The sequence below is a fragment of the Cryptomeria japonica genome, chromosome 2 (assembly GCF_030272615.1).
Source record: "Cryptomeria japonica chromosome 2, Sugi_1.0, whole genome shotgun sequence".
Taxonomy (NCBI): Eukaryota; Viridiplantae; Streptophyta; class Pinopsida; order Cupressales; family Cupressaceae; genus Cryptomeria; species Cryptomeria japonica.
Genome location: NC_081406.1, coordinates 145,392,386 through 145,411,485, shown reverse-complemented (window position 1 = coordinate 145,411,485; position 19,100 = coordinate 145,392,386).

Here is a 19,100-nt window from a genome sequence, read left to right as displayed (position 1 = left end):
TCTCATCTTCTGATTCTTGAGCCATGAAGAGATGGGTTCCTTCTTCATCATTATTGTGACTGCTAACAATCTGCCTTCATCATTTGCAGATACACGAGTTGCATTTCTCATCTTGTCTTCACAAACCGGTTTTGCAGTAGTAGGCTCATTTACTTAGAGCTTCTTCAATCTATCCCTAAGCTCTTTGTCAATCTGCATTCGTTGACCTGTGAGGAGACATCATCAAATAACCCATAGAGTATAGCCTTCATTGCCACATCATTACACTGGTTTCTTCTTTCTGCATCATAATCAATGGGAGGAATGACTTTACTAGGGTAGCCATTTACAACAGACACCCACACATCATACCCTAAAGAGGATAAGTAGACTTCCATTCTACAACTCCAAATGGAATAGTTTGAACCATCAAATAATGGAGCTGGGTTTCACACTAAACAAACCATTGTGTCCTTAAGCCAGAATCTACCCAAGCTAGAGAAAGCTTGTCTAACTGGGAACCTGATGGACATGAAAAACACTGAGAGGGGGGGTGAAACAGTGACACCAAATTTAACACTACTTCAAACACTAACTGGTAGATGAACTTAACCGAGCATTTAAACAAAATACATGCTATCCAAATGATATAACAACATCCACAAAAAGTAAAGCATCCACCATAACACAAGTGTTTATATGTGGAAAACCCAAATAGGTAAAAACCACGGTGAGATGAAACTCACAAGTTAACTATCTGCAGTAATAGATAATTGACCGGTTAAGGTCTACAAAGTGCTATGATAGGAGCGAATCCAAACTAATGGACCACCTTGTTAGAGGATCTGTACAATGAAGCTTGCTAGAGCTTACCCAATTAGGGGATTTGATTCTGTTGTAATGATTAGAAAACCACAAGAATGGTTTGATATGTTTTGAGTAGCACAATACTTGCTCGATCAGATCCTTCTAAGTATATTCGACACAACTCTTCATCTTAACACTTATCGCTCTTCAACAAAAGCTTTTACTCTTGATGCATATCAGTATATGCATAACATCATAACCATACTCATTCTCTATATCCTTTAAATGATTCACTAAGATGTCTTAAAATAGACATTCAAATCTTATGTTGGCCTAAGGAAATCAAAACACAATTTCCTAGGTGCAGTGTCTCTAGACAAGTGATCAAAACTCATCACAAAAATGACTGCCAAGAAATCGGTGCTAGTAACTCATCACAAAATCAGATACCAGTTAGAACAATCAATACCAGTTGGAATAAAACATGTGAACCATTGTCCTGGAATATTCCGCTTGATCTCCATCATCATCTTTATCTTCATTTTGATGCCGACTTAGTGTAGCCACAGGTTGTCTCTTATGCACATATCGGTTTGCACAAAGTACCGGTTAGAAATAAACCTTAAACATATCGGTTGGTAGTGTAAACCAATTGAAGTTACACCGGTAGTCAATGTAATCATATGTGTGTGTGAGAGTGTTTCATCAATGACAAAATGTGATGAATACATTACAATCATCATCAAGCTAACAATCTCCCCCTTTGGCATTGATGGCAACACTTAGAAAATTTTAGAGTAATACAATACCGCTAAGTGTGCATACACAACAAATTTACACATTTACTAATACTCCCCCTTAATGCATGCACAAATACAAAATTTTAAAAAACACACATACATATTTCTACTCCCCCTTTGACAACAATGCCAAAATGAAAAAGTAAAATATATACATATATATAGAAAATCTGTATCAAAGTGTTCAACATATATTAACAACTTAAAAAATTTCATGCATTGGCTAATCTCATAAACATATCATTGAAGTTCTGCTTCATCTGTGATAAAGCATTTTCCCACGATTCCAGTATGTTAGCAGTATACTCAAATGTAGACATCAGCTGGGAATGTAATTCTTCCATTGAGTCTAGCGTGTAGGTTTCAGGAGTAGCATGAATAGCTTCTGCATTGGAGTAGGCTCTCTGAAGAATGTTGACCTATGATATGAGCAGACTCTTGAGCTCTTTTAGAGATCAGAGTCTCTTAGCCTTCTCATTATCATTCTTGTCCAATCTGTCATGCAAATCATCTACAGACCGGTTAAAGACATGAATGGAGTCCTGGAGTGGGACATATGCCTTTCATATCCTTTCCATTTCTTGCTCGGTTTCAACTTGACTCTTAGAAATGTCAGAATAAAAGAAAGAAACATTGGAGGTAAAGGCAAGATACTTTCCTACAGATTCAATAGCTTTTCTCAACAAACTTCCATTATGAGATAGAGCCATTTTGCCACTTTCAATGTTCTTTGTCATTTTATCTCCATATTTCTTCTTGTGGCTCTTCTCAGCAGACATTTGAGCAACATATTCAAGTGTCTTGATTTGATTAGATGCATCTGCAACTAACTGACCAAGTTTTCTAATGGGTGTAGGAAGATGTGCAACAACTATTTCCGGTAGTAAACCAAACAAAAATTATACTGCATTCTGGATTGTCTCTGCTTCAATCCTTTGCTCTTTTAGTCTCTTCTTATGCGCTCTAGATTGCATAACATTAGCAATCTTCAACATTTTTGATGCGCTCAAAGTGTTCATATCAATGGGTCCTAGAATACTTAAAGAATCATCATCATCATCATCTTCAAGTAGTTTCTGCTTCGCCTGTTCAGGAGGTACACTCTTAATGATAGCTCTCTCTGTATTCCGCTCTATTGTCTTGTCAGGTAACTGAGTGACAAATTTCTCAGTAGACTCCTTTTGAGTATTTTCAATGACCGGTGGAGATTGGTGTTTCTCCAGTCGTTCTATTGCCAGTTCATTGTCCACTTTTAGTTGAATAGCCAGTTGATCAACTAATGTAACCTGTACTTCAGTAGTTGTAGGAGGCTCCATATCTGGTGCAGTGTTATCTCCAGATAGATCCATTGTGTTCTGAACATATTCATCAACAAGAATAATGGAATCATCCTTCTTCTTGACTGGATAGACTATGTCAGGTTGAACAATCTCCTCTTCATCCATTTCCAATAGAGGAACATCATTTGTAGTATTATCCTTATTTCTAGAGTGGATGAGTTCTTCTCTTTGTTTGATTACACAAGCTATCTGATGTGTCTCAGACTATATAACTTCCCTTTTTGCATTAAGAAGCTTCAATCTTCTCATTTTAAAATCAAAATGTACTTTTTATTGCTCAACTAAAGCACTAATTCCATCTAAGGATAAATTGGGAAAATATTGTACAAATATTTCATCAATAATTTTCTTTTCCAATTGAATAGCTTCCTCCCATTTATCTAAAAGAGTATTATACAAAGAGATTGAAATATCCTTTTCCAAGTCATGTGGAAATCTATTGTAATGGCCCAAATAAGTGATTACCAGTTGCATGACTTGCTTATGCTCATCTTCAGTGAAAGAATCAAAATATTCTTTGACATTGTCAAACATATTCCTTCCTAGTGTCTTCATTGTTCTCTCAAAAACCGTGTCAAGTTTTTAGGTAGCTATATCAATAGGTGTAGTTGCCTTTGGCACTACCTTTACCTTCTTGGATGTTTTTCCAGTTGCTTTTTCCTTCTTTGGTTCTTCTTCAGAATCTATTCCCTCAGACTCTGGTTGCAAAATCAATTTTCGATTTCTCTTCTTTGGTGCACTCTCCTTCTTTACATATACTTTAGGTGCCGGTTCCTTTTTGGTTAGGACACTCTGAGTCAACCTTTTGGTCTTTATCATAGGAAATGTTTCATCAGACTTGTTTTTCTTTCTTCACATTAGCTACAAGTACAATACCAGTTTCTGTTGGTACAACTTGGACTGCCACAATGTCCAATTTTGCCTGTTGTTTATCTTTAGGCGATGCTAACAGGGTATTAGCATAGCCAACCAGTAAATCATGATTAACCTCATAGCTCATATCTTCGATCTCTTCCTCTCTGGGCTCAATTGCTTGCATCAAGCAAAAGTCAGTGGTAACAGTGAAGACTATGTCTTTTGCAAAGTGTTTTACCACATCTTCAGGTAATCTCATTCTCATGCTCATCTTTTTCTGAAATTCATTAAAATACTTATTCAAGGCAGATGAAAAGGTATTCTTCACAACCTTAATGTTGTTCTTGATTTGTGCATTGACCGATAGGTCTTTTGACATTTCAATTTCTCCAATTCCTGGTAGGAAATTTTGGAAATAGAAAAATAACCCAACTAATAGCTGACCATATTTGAACTTTTGAGTGTTGTCCTTCTTAATAGATTGCAAATTTTGAAATAATTGCCCCTGATGGCTTCATAGAGATCATAATATGCATTATCAACAATCATTCTATGTGATGTATGAATTGCTACATATGGAACACTATTAAGTCTACTGGAGTAAAATACCTGGTAGCCTATCACCATTGCTGCTAGTTTCACTGCAAGGTCTTTAATATTGTTGATAGAAAAAGCATGCCCATCAGATGTAGAACCGGCTAATTTGAAGACAATATCCTTTGAAATTCGTCTTAGCACATGAATTTCACCGATTGAGAAATAACCAATTACAGCCTGCATAGCTTCCTTGGTTATTGTGTGTCCTTTCTAAATACACGTTGTCTCCGTGAACTCGACTCAAAATGATTCTGATGTGTTCTTCCTCAAAATCTTCAAGAAATTTGGCGGCATTATGAAAACCTTTTTCAAAAACCCTAGCATATTTTGTTTCAATCTTTCCATTCTTATCACAGAGTGATTTCAACTATGTATAAATGTTTAGAGTTCCCAAATCTTCTATCTTGCAGTCTATATAACTGGACAATTCACATTTGACCACAACTTCGCTCGGGACTTGCGAAATACATTATAAGACATAATTTGGTCTGCCTTTAGAGCTTCCTCAGGCTCAACAGTGATCATCAACCTGTCTACAGACTTAGAAGTAGATGTCATTCTAGATAAGCAAGTTTCGAAGTGGTATACTCAAAGAAATACCTTGTTTCTTTCACGTTGCTCCGTTTCCCAGTTGAAATGTCCAAATGCACACTAGTTCGCCTCTCTGCAACTTTCGATTCAACTTAATTTCTCTAATCACAAAACAATTCACCAATTGACAACAAGACAATCTTGTTTGGCTCTGCAATCACTTCAAATTTCTTTCTCAAAAGAGTTAGGGTAAAAAAGACAAAGTAAAACTTTCTTTTATCCTTTTTACCAACTGCAATAAATTCTTGCACTTTAGGGTTACAAACCCTAATTTCACTACTCAAGTGAAAAACCGGTTGATAACATGTCAACAAAAAGTCACCAAAATTCATGATTAAAATTTTTTTCCTACCCATTTTACAAGGGGTCCAAAGATGTTTTACCGTTAAGCTCCCCTTAGCCATGTTAAAACAGGCTTAAGTCACCAGTGCTAGGTTCTCTTCACTAGGTGAAGGAACAGTTTCTTCTCCAGGCGAGTCATCACTTTTCTCCTTCCAAATCCAATTCATATCCTCTTTGGTTTCCTCAACATCAACTTTCTGCTTTCCTTTTTGATCCTTGAAAAAGTTGACCGGTTTGCTATTTCTTGATCTACAAAATTTTGCTAAGTGCCCCGGTTTGTTGCAGTGGTAACAGACCATACCAGATGATCTCCAAGGTCCTGCATTTCCTCTTCCTGTTCTTCTTCTGTAGTTCATATGACCAAAGTTATTACAGAAGGTGCAAAATGATAAATCAATGATGACCAGTTAGTACTAAACTGGTACTGAGAGGGGGGAGGGGGAGGTGAATCAATACTTATAAAAATAGTTTCTCTTGAACCGGTTAGACTGAGAACCCTGCACTTTGATTGGCAAGAAATAAGATCGGTCTAAACCAGATTACTACCAATTAATCATAGAGAAAGACATAAACCGGTAAATCAACTTTCCACACAATCTAACATCTTATTTCCACTTCACCCATATGCATACACTAGTAATACTTTAACAGGAATGTAAATACTTATAGGTTCAACATGCTTTACCGCTTAACAGAGAATAACAAAACATCATATGAAAAGCATCACACATAACACACGTATTTTTCACGTGGAAACCCAACTGGGAAAAACCACGGTGGGGATGAATACCCACAAGCTGTTCTTTGAACCCTTTTGAAGTCCACTCTGTTAGGAGCCTAGTCTAGTTAAAGACTTTACAATAGGTTCTGTTAGGAACCGATCCTGCTAGGGATCACCCGGTTAAGGGATGGCTAACATACCCGGTTAAGGGTTAAACCCGGTTAAAGGTTACCTTGTTAGAGGATTTTTAGAACTCAATGATTTTGAGTCACCCTGTTAAAGGATTTATAGCAAGCCGGTTAAAGCTACCCTGTTAAGGGATTTTCCAACTGTTGAAGTGGTTAGAGGTCAACAGGTATTACAATGATATGATAACAACACTCAATGCCAATGCAAATCCGCTTCAGTTCCTTCCTTCTGCACTCACACTTTGCAAGTATCTATTCTCATATCTGGTCTGGCAAGAATCACGTATCTTTGCACTTAGATACACACACAACATTTGCCAACAAAACCAACATGAAAAACAACATCGACCTTATAGAAAACAAATAGGTCGGTAGCAAAAACCCTAAACCCTAAACATTTAAATTAAGCAATTCAGTCGGTTCAATCCTGACCATTGAACACTTTGCTTTGAATACAACGGTTTTGAACAGATCTCAAGACGTTCTCCATCATTCATTCTTCACCGCATCTTGGAGGCAATAACCCATCACACATTCTCCATTGTTTGCAGGGACTTCACACATTCCCGAGGTAGATAGGATCAATCTCCTTCATGCAAGATCCTTCACATGCACAAAGCTGACGTGGCAACATAATCTATTCTTCATTACAATGGTAGCACAACATACAATGTCATCGGCTGAATCACATAGGCATAGAACACTTCAACCAGAAACCCTGAAGCTAAGACTACCAACCGGTAGTCATACCATATGAAACCTTGATACAAAACATTCCATATACCAGTTCACATTCCAACATACCGGTTCTCTTGGACAAACATACCGCTTCACTTGTTCACATATACCGGTTCACATTTTCACATATACCGGTTCACTTGGACAAACATACCGCTTCACTTTTTCACATATACTGGTTCTCTTGCAAGTTCTTACTTCAATATACCGGTTCACTCTTCATCATATTGACATCAATGACAACATACTCTGCACATATGCCAACAATATCCCCCTTTGGCATTGATGGTAATATACAAAGATATCTCTGAGCTTTACATCTTCTCCCCCAATATTGCAGATATCTTCTCCGCTTCACATCTTCTCCCCCTTTGACAACAATGCCAAAGTCAAGGCAAAAACAACTATGATCTACTATGCTGCTCCCACTAAGGAGTAGCATCCTTCAACACACCAATCCTGAGAAAAATATATCAATGTAAGTCCTGACTGATGTGGAGCACACACCTTTAGTTCACCTCTTGAAGGGGTGGCACCCCTAATTCACCTCTCAAATAGGTAAAAGTAGCCTTTGGTAGAGGCTTGGTGAATATGTCTGCTAACTTCTCCTTACTGGAAACATGTTCCAGTACAACTTCTTTGTTCTAAACCTTTTCCCTTAAGAAATGATACTTAAGCTCAAAGTGCTTGGTTCTAGAATGTGAAACTAGATTCTTGGAGATGTTAATCGCACTTGTGTTTTCGCAAAATATACTTACCAGTTCAGATACAGGGACTTTGAAGCCATTTAATACATGCTTCATCCAAATTGTCTGGGTCCAGTTCATAAATGCTGCAACATACTCCGCTTCTGTTGTAGACTGAGAGATACAACTCTATTTCTTACTCATCCATGAGACTAGTCTTCTACCAAGAAAGAATGCACCACCGGTTGTGTTCTTCCGGTCATCCACATTACCAACCCAGTCAGCATTTGTAAACACTTTCAGGTTGAAATCATTACTGTATGGATACCATAATCGATAGTCAATAGATCCCTTTAGATATCTCAGAATCCGCTTGACTGCTACCAAGTGGGATTCTCTTGCGCTTTTCTGGAACCGTGCAACAATGCCCACTGCATGTGTAATGTCCGGTCTGCTATGTACTACATAGTGAAATTTACCAATCATTGATTGGTATTCCTTCTCATTTACTAACCTTGAGTCATCCTCTTTCGATAATTTACAACCAGTCACCATCGGTGTACCAACCGGTTTGCTGTCTTCCATGCCAAAGGTCTTCAACACCTCTTTGACATATTTGGACTGAGTGATAAAGATTCCATCTTTCATTTGTTGAATATGTAGTCCAATGAAGAACTTAATCTCCCCTATAAGTGATATCTCAAACTCCTTTTTCATCTCATCTACAAAATCATGACTCATCTTGTCATCTCCTCCAAAGATTATGTCATCAACAAATACCTCACAGATCAGAATCTGATCTCCTTTTGACTTTAGGTAGATATTACTATCCTCACTTGTTCTCTCAAATCCAATCTTCATAAGATGGGAGTGAAATAATTCATACATGGTGTAGGAGCACCCTTCCAATCTCTTCCTCCTTTGTTTGTTGGTGTTATGCTTCTTTTGAAGCCATTGCATATGTAATAAGAGCCATGAGCTCATTTGTTCTTGACTAGGTCCTAGTTTTAGGTCCTTAGTGTTTTTGGTTGTGATTTCTTGTGCAGGAGAGGTTGAGTGTGCCTTGGATGTGTGTTAGGCCTTATTGGCATGTTTCTATCCTTAGGTTAGCCCAAAATAGGCCTAGGAGTCAAGAAAAGCAACAATGGCAAAGTTGCTCAAAAGATGCAAAAGTTGCATGACAACTTTTAAAAGTTATCAAGCAACTTTTCCACCCAAAAGGTCAAAGACCCTTATTGAGTGTGGAGAGCCATAATTTTGGCACACCGACCGAGGAGAGGGTAGTATAAGTATTTGCAAACCCTAAATTAATGGGTTGGATATCAGACATTGTACAACCCAAGCAAAGTGACCTGACTGAGACTACAATTTTGTTGCCAGTTGGCACAAATGGAGTAAAGAAAGAGTGTTAAAGGACTGATTTGCGAGAAAAAATGTGTGTGGTGTCTTATATGGTGTAAATAATTTCATTTTGAGCATATAGATTAGGTTTTTATCTGGCAAGTGTGGTGTGTTTGTAAATCTTTATAAACTGTCTTTTCTCTGTCCAGTTTTGGACTAGTTTGAATAAATGGGCTCATAACTCCATTCCCCATTGTGGAATCACCATGAAACCATGGGGAATTAGAGTACAGAACCTGTACTATAGTTCAATGCAAGTAGGGCCCTTGAAAATGCAGGGAGGCCATCAAAAGACCCAATCCTAGGCGAGACTGAATAGTGCCCGACTAGGAAGGGTTAAATTGCAGAGGTCTTGGAGAGCAAGGTTGGTCAGAGGAGAGTGCACCCTTTGGAGGAGTTGTAGAGGGGTGAGTGAAGCATCATTGGTGTGAAGGATGAGCTTCCACCAATCCAAACAAGGTGGCAAGAGAAGCAAACTCACACTGTGTCCCTGGCAGGCCTAAAAACCCTCACAAAACCCTTAAAAACCCCAAAATCCGCCCTAGGCACTGTACGACCACTTGGAGGTCCAAAACAAGAGAAATACTTTAGCCCTTGCCAAATGAATGGTATTCCATTTTGGGAGTTTGGGTAGTTTGTGCATCGTTTGTGAGAGGGAGCCCTAAAGGACCAGGTAGGAGGCCTAATTGGTCAAAATCCTTGTAGCCCTATTTTGTAGGCAAAAACACAAAACAGTGAAATCGGTAAGGGGTTGAAAGCTTGAAATCTCTTGGGGGCACATGGATGGGTGGAAAAACCTTGTTAAAGACCTAACCTATCCTTGCTAAGACCTTGGAAGGTGTGGAACAAACCTAGCCCTTATTAGCCATAGTAAGGGGTTTTGAGTCTCATGAGTAGGTGAGACCTTAGGAGCAGCATTGCAATTCATTGGTGGGTGGATTGGGAAAGGTCAGGGGATTCCTCAAGCAAGGGAAGTCCTAGAGACCCTAGGGTGTGAAGAGAACACCAGGTGATCCAAGGGGAGGATCCAAGAGCATAGACTAGGCTAGTCTATCCCAAACCCCAACCCATCAGATTGGTATCAGAGCCAGTTAAAGATTTGTTGGACTGTGTATGTCTCTATATACTGGTGAATCAGTAGGGGAGAGAAGAATGGTCACTAATGCAGAGCTGGCTAGGGAGGTAGAAGAACAGAAGGAGAAGAATAGACTCCTTGAAGAAGCTATGAGTGAGATAAGGGATAAACTGCAGGAAGTGGTGGATCAGAGGACACAAGGACCTTGGCGAGAAGACACCAAGGGTAAAGGAAAGAAAACTATAGACCTAGATGACATTATACCTGAACCAGATCCCTTGTTTAATGAAGAACCTTTTGTGAAGGCTATTAAGGCTTTGAATACCAAAGCTTTTGAAGGATTGCCACATTTCAGTGGAAGGATGGACATTGATACTGTCACGGAATGGATTGAGGGCATGGAAAACCACTTTGAGTGTGAAGGAGTGACAAAAGCTCAAAAGGTTAAAGTTGCCAAATCAAGATTAAGGGGAGCAACTTTGACATGGTGGAAGTACCTGCAAGAAGAGAGAGTTAGCATGGGGAAGCTACCTATTGCCAATTGGAAGGCCATGGTGAGTAAGATCAAGGAGAACTACTTACCAGAGGATTATGAAGTTCAACTTCATAAGAAGAGACAGGGTTTGAAGCAAAAAGACCTTGATGTGACCTCCTACACCGAAGAATTTCAAAAACTTTGTCTTAGATCCAAAGTCCAAGAAGATGAAACTATTAAGGTGGCTAGGTATCTAAGCGGTCTAAAGTGGAACATTCAAGAGGAGATAAGCCTATGGACTCCTACTACTGTTCAAAAATTTCATCAGCTTGCTGTCAAGGTGGAAGAGAGGAACAAAAGGAAATGAGACTCTAATAACAGGGGTAGAGGCAGAGGTAGAGAACAAGTGAATCACCGAGGTGGTTACCAAAGCAAGGCAAATGAGCAGAGGAACCAAGGAGAAGCCAAGTTGACTGAACATTCTATAGGAGTGTTTGAAATCCTTTGACAAGGTCAGTTCTAACAAAGTGAAGATCCTAACAGATCTGAGGGAAATCCCTTAACGGGGTCACATCTAGCAATGTGTTTGTAATCTTTAACAGGATTTGCTTTTAACTGAGCATACTCTAGAAGAGTATATTTCTTAGTGGGTCTGAAATCCCACAATAGTTTTTCCCTATTTGGGTTTCCACATTAAATCTGGTGTTATATGTGTTATGATGATTATGTGTTTATGAGTTAGCATGTTTAGCAGTTTTTGGTTATATTGCTGAAGTATAAGTTACCGAGGTTGAATCTGTTGATTTTATGGAAGATTAAGTTTGTATGATTCACCCCCCCCTCTCATCTTGTTAGCTATTGGCATCAGAACTTTACTGTTTTGTCCTTACCCTTTTTGATGAGTACCCGGTTCATTGTGTAGACTGCAGTGCTCACTGCTTCTCTCCAAAAGGTGTGAGCAACCTTTCCTTGGATCAACATAGTTCTAGCTACTTCAACCACAGTTCGGTTGTTTGTCTCTGCTAGGCCTTTCTATTGTGGAGTCTGGGGGGCAGACAGTTACCTCTTGATGCCATTCTCTTCACAGTATTGGTTGAATTCACCGGAAGTGAATTCTCCTCCTTGGTCGGTTCTTAAGCACTTAATCCTCTTACCGCTTTCTTTTTCTACAAGTGCTCTGAAAGCTTTGAACTTTCCAAAAGCTTTAGATTTGTCCTTCAAGAATGTGACCCACATCATTCTTGAGCAATCATCAGTTAGAATCATAAAATACCTATCTCCCTGCATACTCCTAGTTTTCATAGGACCACACAAATCAGTATGCACAAGATCAAGTAAATTGTCTGCAGTGAAAGGTTTACCTTTGAAGGTTGAGGAAGACATTTTCCCCAGTTGACACTCTCTGCACAAAGGATTTTCCGGTTTCCTCAGCATAGGCAATCCTCTAACTGCCTTGATCTTACTGGCCTTCACAATATTGTCAAAGTTTACATGGCAGAGTCTCCTATGCCATATCCAGCTATCCTCAAACTTAGCCATAAGACATGTACTGACATTAGCATTTAGCTGAAATAGGTTACCTTTGGTCTGCATACCGGTAGCCATCAATTCATCACTCTTTCCTTTGATTTTACACACTCCATTTTTGAATTCCAGAGTGAGTCCATTATCATTCAGTTGAGCAACACTCAAAGGGTTGTGCCTTAGACCTTCTACCCAATACACATTGTCAGCATTGCTTCTTCCATTCAGAGAGATGGACCCTCTGCCTTTTACCATACATGGTGCATCATTACCAAAACGAACCACACCACCATCATACTCTTCCAGAGATAGAAAATTACTGTGGTCACCAGTCATATGGTGAGAACAACCACTATCAATAATCCACTCATTGGAATTATTAAAGCGGGAGACAAGAGCCTTCTTGTCTGACACATCTTCCTTGACTGCTACAAACACAATATCTTCATTTTCTTCATCTTCTGATTCCTCATCAGTGACACCTTCATCAACTGATACAAAACAGTTTCTCCGGTTTCCTCCTTTGAACTTCTTGAACCTCTCTGGTTTATCCTTGTTGTCACCATTAAGGCATTTTATAGAAATATGTCCTATCCGATTACAAGAAAAGCATTTCAAAGGAAGCTTGCCTCTATATTTACCGATTCCCTTGGGAAGTCTCTTGGCAAAAAGAGCTTCAAATTCCATCAGGATCTCCTCATCATCCATTTCTCTACTTTGTCTTGGTTCACCACTGGTACTAGCTTCTTTGCCTTTTCTGGATGGTGCAGCAGATGCTCTGAAGGCTAATTCAGTCTTCCGATTACTGCCATCATAATTATTTAGCTCATAAGCTGTTAACTTTGCAATGATGGAGTCCAGGGATACCTTTGTCTTGTCTACAAACCTCAACTCCTAAATAGCAGCAACCCTTATTGCATAGACTGGTAATAAGGATCTCAAAACTTTGCTAACAACAGTGGAATCTTCCATTTTACCACCTGTACTCTTGATATCTCCAACAACAGTTTTGATTTTTATTCCATATTGTTGAATGGTCTCTCCTTCAACCATTCGCATGTCTTCAAACTTTCCCCTAAGGATTTCTTCCTTAGCTTGTTTCACATGCTCATCACCGCCATAAATATTCTCAAGGGAATCCCATACTTCTTTGGGATTTTCTTTATCCTTAACATCAATAAACTCAATGTCAGATAAACTGCTAATTAGGGCTTCCATGACTTGCCCATTCTCCTGAATCTGTCTCTTTTTTATCATCGGTGAGAGTACCGGTAGGGAAAACATAAGCATTCTTAACATAGCTCCAATGTTGAGCACCCATTCTTTTGATGTATATCTTCATTTTGTCCTTCCATATTTTAAAGTTGTCTCTGTTGAACTTTTGACCTTCCCTCTTCATCATTAGAGTAGGATCTTTACCTCAAGCGGTTAAGATTACAACATAGAGGACCTGGAGGATGCTCTGATACCAATTGATAAATCAATGATGACCAGTTAGTACCAAACCGGTACTGAGAGGGGGGGGGGGGTGAATCAATACTGATAAAAACAGTTTCTCTTGAACCGATTAGACTAAGAATCCTACCCTTTGACTGGCAATCAATAACATCGGTCTAAACCAGATTACTAACGGTTAAGCACAAAGAAAGACATAAATCGGTAACTCAACTTTCCACACAATCTAACATCTTATTTCCACTTCACCCATATGCATACACTAGTAATACTTTAACAGGAATGTAAAGACTTACAGGTTCAACATGCTTTACTGCTTAACAAAGAATAACAAAGCATCATATGAAAAGCATCACAAATAACACACATATTTTTCACGAGGAAACCCAACTGGGAAAAACCACGGTGGGGATGAATACCCACAAGCTGTTCTTTGAACCCTTTTGAAGTCCACTCTGTTAGGAGCCCAGTTCAGTTAAAGACTTTACAATAGGTTCTGTTAGGAACCGATCCTGCTAGGGATCACCCAGTTAAGGGATGGCTAACATACCTGGTTAAAGGTTAAACCCGGTTAAAGGTTACCTTGTTAGAGGATTTTTAGAACTCAATGATTTTGAGTCACCCTGCTAAAGGATTTACAACAAGCCTGTTAAAGCTACCCTGTTAGGGGATTTTCCAACTGTTGAAGTGGTTAGAGGTCAATAGGTATTAAAATGATTTGGTAACAACACTCAATGCCAATGCAGATCCTCTTTAGTTCCTTCCTTCTGCACTCACACTCTGGAGGTATCTATTCTCATATCCGGTCTGGCAAGAATCACGTATCTTTGCACTTAGATACACACACAACATTTGCCAACAAAACCAACATGAAAAACAACATCGACCTTATAGAAAATAGATAGGTCGGTAGAAAAAACCCTAAACATTTAGGTTAAGCAATTCAGTCGGTTCAATCCTGACCATTGAACACTTTGCTTTGAATACAACAATTTTGAACAGATCTCAAGACGTTCTCCATCATTCATTCTTCACCGCATCTTGGAGGCAATAACCCATCATGTGTTCTCCACCGTTTGTAGAGACTCCCTTCTAAGCGGTTAGGATTCAAAGAAGTTAGGCTCTGATACTAATTGATGGACTTAAAAATCACTGAGAGGGGGGGGGGGGGTGAATCAGTGACACCAAATTTAACACTACTCCAAACACTAACCTGTAGATGAACTTAATCAAGCATTTAAACAAAATACATGCTATCCAAAATGATATAAAAGCATCCACAAAAAGTAAATCATCCACCATAACACAAGTGTTTATACGTGGAAAACCCAAATAGGTAAAAACCACAGTGAGATGGAACTCATAAGTTAACTATCTGCAATAATAGATAATTGACCGGTCAAGGTCTACAAAGTGCTATGCTAGGAGCGAATCTTGTTGGAGATCCCAAAGCTTGATTAGAAGCTTATACCCTGTTAAGAGTACTACCCTGTTAGGAGTAACCTCATTGGAGGATTTGAGAATCCAAACTAATGGATCACCTTGTTAGAGGATTTGTATAATGAAGCTTGCTAGAGCTAACCCAGTTAGGGGATTTGATTCTGTTGTAATGATTAGAAAACAACAAGAATGGTTTGATCTATTCTGAGTAGCACAATACTTGCTTGATTAGATCTTTCTAAGTACATTCAACACTGCTCTTCATCTTAACACTTATCACTCTTCAACAAAAGCTTTTACTCTTGATGCATATCAGTATATGCATAACATCATAACCATACTCATTCTCTATATCTTTTAAATGATTCACTAAGATGTCTTAAAATAGATATTCAAATCTTATGTTGGCCTAAGGAAATCAAAACATAATTTCCTAGGTGCAGTGTATGTAGACAAGTGATTAAAACTCATCACAACAAGAAATCGGTGCTGGTAACTCATCACAAAATCAGATACCGGTTAGAACAATCAATACTGGTTGGAACAAAACATGTGAAACGTTGTCCTGGAATATTCTGCTTGATATCCATCTTCATCTTCATCTTAATTTTGATGCTGACTTAGTGTAGCCATAGGTTGTCTCTTATGCACATACCGGTTGACACAAAGTACTGGTTAGAGATAAACCTTAAACATACCGGTTGACAGTGTAAACCAATTGAAGTTACACCAGTAGTGAATGTAATCATATGTGTGTGTGAGAGTGTTTCATCAATGACAAAATGTGATGAATACATTACAATCATCATCAAGCCAACAAAACCTAGGCTCTGATACCAATTGTTAGACACAATGTGCCACTGAGAGAGGTGGGGTCAATCAGTGGTTTATAGACTTTTCCCTTTAACTATCCTAGGTGTGTATACCGGTTATTAGATTTAACAAAAAGCAGACATATCGGTTAGATGGGAGTCTGTCACAAATGTAAACACACATGATAGGGACATCACATAACACCAGTATATATGAGTAAAACCCAAGATGGGAAAAACCTCAGTGAGAAATGCTGCTGGAGTCTACTGCTCCAATCCAGCCTCACAATGGAAATCTTATTACAATATTTAGGGAACCAACCCAAGGAGAACCAACCCTTGATTTAGGGCACCGACCCAGGGAGTACCAACCCCTCATTTAGGGCACCAAACCAAAAGGCTACAACCTCTGCATTGAGCTCCAAATCAGTGGTCTACTATGAGTATATTCAATTACAAAAGTAATAGTCTTGTTACAAATGAATTTTGTAACTTTTTTGCAAATGTCTTTATCGGTTCCTCTATCCAATTCACTGCTGGTTCTCTACTCACCTTCTTACTACAACAACCTTATCTCTTGCTGCAACCCACTCTCTGCTGCACCATGCTTTCTGCTACACCCTTTTTGGTTCTCCATCTTCTCCTTCTTTGTCGGTTATGCTCTCTGTCGGTTCTCTCTTCTCTCTGCTACACTGCTTCTCTCCACTACCGATCTTGACAACTTAGTCAGATGTCTAGCATCTGATTCCTGTCGGTTTTTAGCTTGCCTTCTCTGCAGTCTTCTGCAACTCTTCTCTGCTGATATGGTCACTACCGGTTTTCTCCTCTGTCAGACTCAATGATTGACTACGAGTTGCCTCACTGTTGTCGGTTGAACCCTTCAACCCGGTTCTCTCTTTCTCACCCTCAGTCCTTTCTCAAATTGTCTTTTTCGCACTTGACTGATTTCACTTCTCACATGCAACAACTCACTCTCATTCAACAACCTCTTCATCAATTTTGACTTGCATATTTATAAACAATTTTTCCCACCAAAAACCAATTCAAACTTCAAGCGTTTAGGGTTTCTTCATCGACCTCGATGCAAACCAAATCCAATCAGTTCTCCTTTTAGAGATCGACCTCCTCCAATGGATCAATCAAATCCATTAATCGCATGACTTCTAATACACGTTTGCTAAGTTTAGCAAACACAGATCCTTCTTCGGTCTGCACTTGTTAGACACCTATGAAGCGGTCATGCAGATAGTTTCACCTTCCCTAATAAGCACCTGGACACTCAGCCTCGATCATGAAGTCATCCAATCAGATCTTTGTCCTTTGGTCAGTCTCAAGCCACACTCTTCTGCTCCTCAACCCGTGAAATATGCTATCGACATAAATGGTGACCTGTCACCATCTACCTCTTTGACATGTTGCACCAACCTGTGTGTGCTTTCCACTTCACCTCCACGTGGCCCCTTTGTCAGCATCCACTTTTGCTAGGTCGGTTATGTCAGTGCAGACAAGATCACTAACCAACCACTCACCCGGGTTATCTATTAGTTCACAGTCTCTGCCGGTTATACCCTTACCAGTCTTTTTTCAACCTTGCACTTTGATTTTCTTCTGGTGGAACACTCAACCGGTCAGCACACTTGCTAACTAACCTTATGCACATCTTCATCGGATGGGAGTCTTTTGCATCTGCACTGTGTCCGTATTACTGGTGGACATACTTACCGGTAAACACCTTGATGACACTATGTCATCAACCTTCAACTGCCTCCATCTAAGGCATCTGAATTCTAGTTGCACTCTCTGTCTATAGATGCTCGGCCTTGCCTTCTTCATCATCAGCCCAGACATCATCTCAACTGGTTTATCAAGGTGACAAACCCATCACTTCTTTACTCTTCTTTTTCTGTCCTGGTAGCATAACATGCCAACTCTTTCTTTTCTGGTGCACATCTCTAATTTCATGCACCTTAGGCATCCTTTTGTTTCATCGGTAGTTCCGGTGTGAGCCATCAATCACCTACCTTTAACTCTTCTCTCTTATCTCAATGGACCAGTGGGAGTGAATCTTTTTCATCTGCATCCTGCCATGCACCAATGTGACTTCTCTATTTGAGAAGCATATCTTCAAACACACATATGATCCAGTTTGAGCACTCTTACTGTCAGTATTCTCTTCAAATGGTGACTGCATATTTATCCGGTGGGAGTCCTATAGTTCTTCATCCACACAACATATTGGTGGCCTGCACATACTTCTCTTCTGGTGTTTATGTGATTTAGATAACATTCCTCCTCTTCATCATAATCAACCGACCAACATCTTGCTCTCTTACAGATGTCATCATTTACTGGTTGTTATATCATATTGGTCTCCTATGCATATCTTCAACACAAGTCAAACACTAACTTGTGTACTAGTGACTCCAATGTCAATGTACTGAATGACATTCTCTCCCTTACGAGTGACCTGCAATACTAGGTGACATCAAAGGCATCACATCCGGTATGAATCAATGACAGTGCTGCACATACATCTCTTATACCGGTAGCCATCCTATACCAGTTGACATCAATGAAAACATAATGCCAATACCAAATGATCTCTGAGATATTCAAAAGTGTCTTTAGGCAATGACTTCGTTAGAATATCTACAATCTATTCCTTAGTAGGCACATAAACCAATCTGACTTCCTTTGCTTCAACCTTTTCCTTCAAGAAATTATACCTTATAGAATTGTGTTTTGATTTGGAATGAAATATTGGATTCTTTGACATATCAATAGCAATAATATTATCATAGTGAATAACAATAGGCTCATCATAGCTTACCCTTATATCCTTTAACATCTGTTTCATCCATAAAATCTGAGTACAGTTGGTAGCAGCTGCAACATATTCTGCTTCAGTTGTAGACAATGAAGTGCATGCTTGTTTCTTACTAAACCATGAAACCAACTTCTTCCCAAGAAAGAATGCACCGCTAGTAGTTCTCTTTCGGTCATTCACATCTCCCACCCAATCAGAATCTGTATATGCACATAATGTGAAGTCATCATTCTTTGGATACCATAACCCAAAGTCTGTTGTATCTTCAAAATATTTGAATATCCTCTTGACAACAATATCACAAGTTTCTCTAGGATCTGACTGAAATCTAGAAGCAATACAACAAACCACCAATCATTGATTTGAATCTGCTTGGGTTCACCTTAGGTGATTCATCATCCTTTGACAATTTGCAACCGGTTATCATAGGAGTGCCGTCAGGTTTAG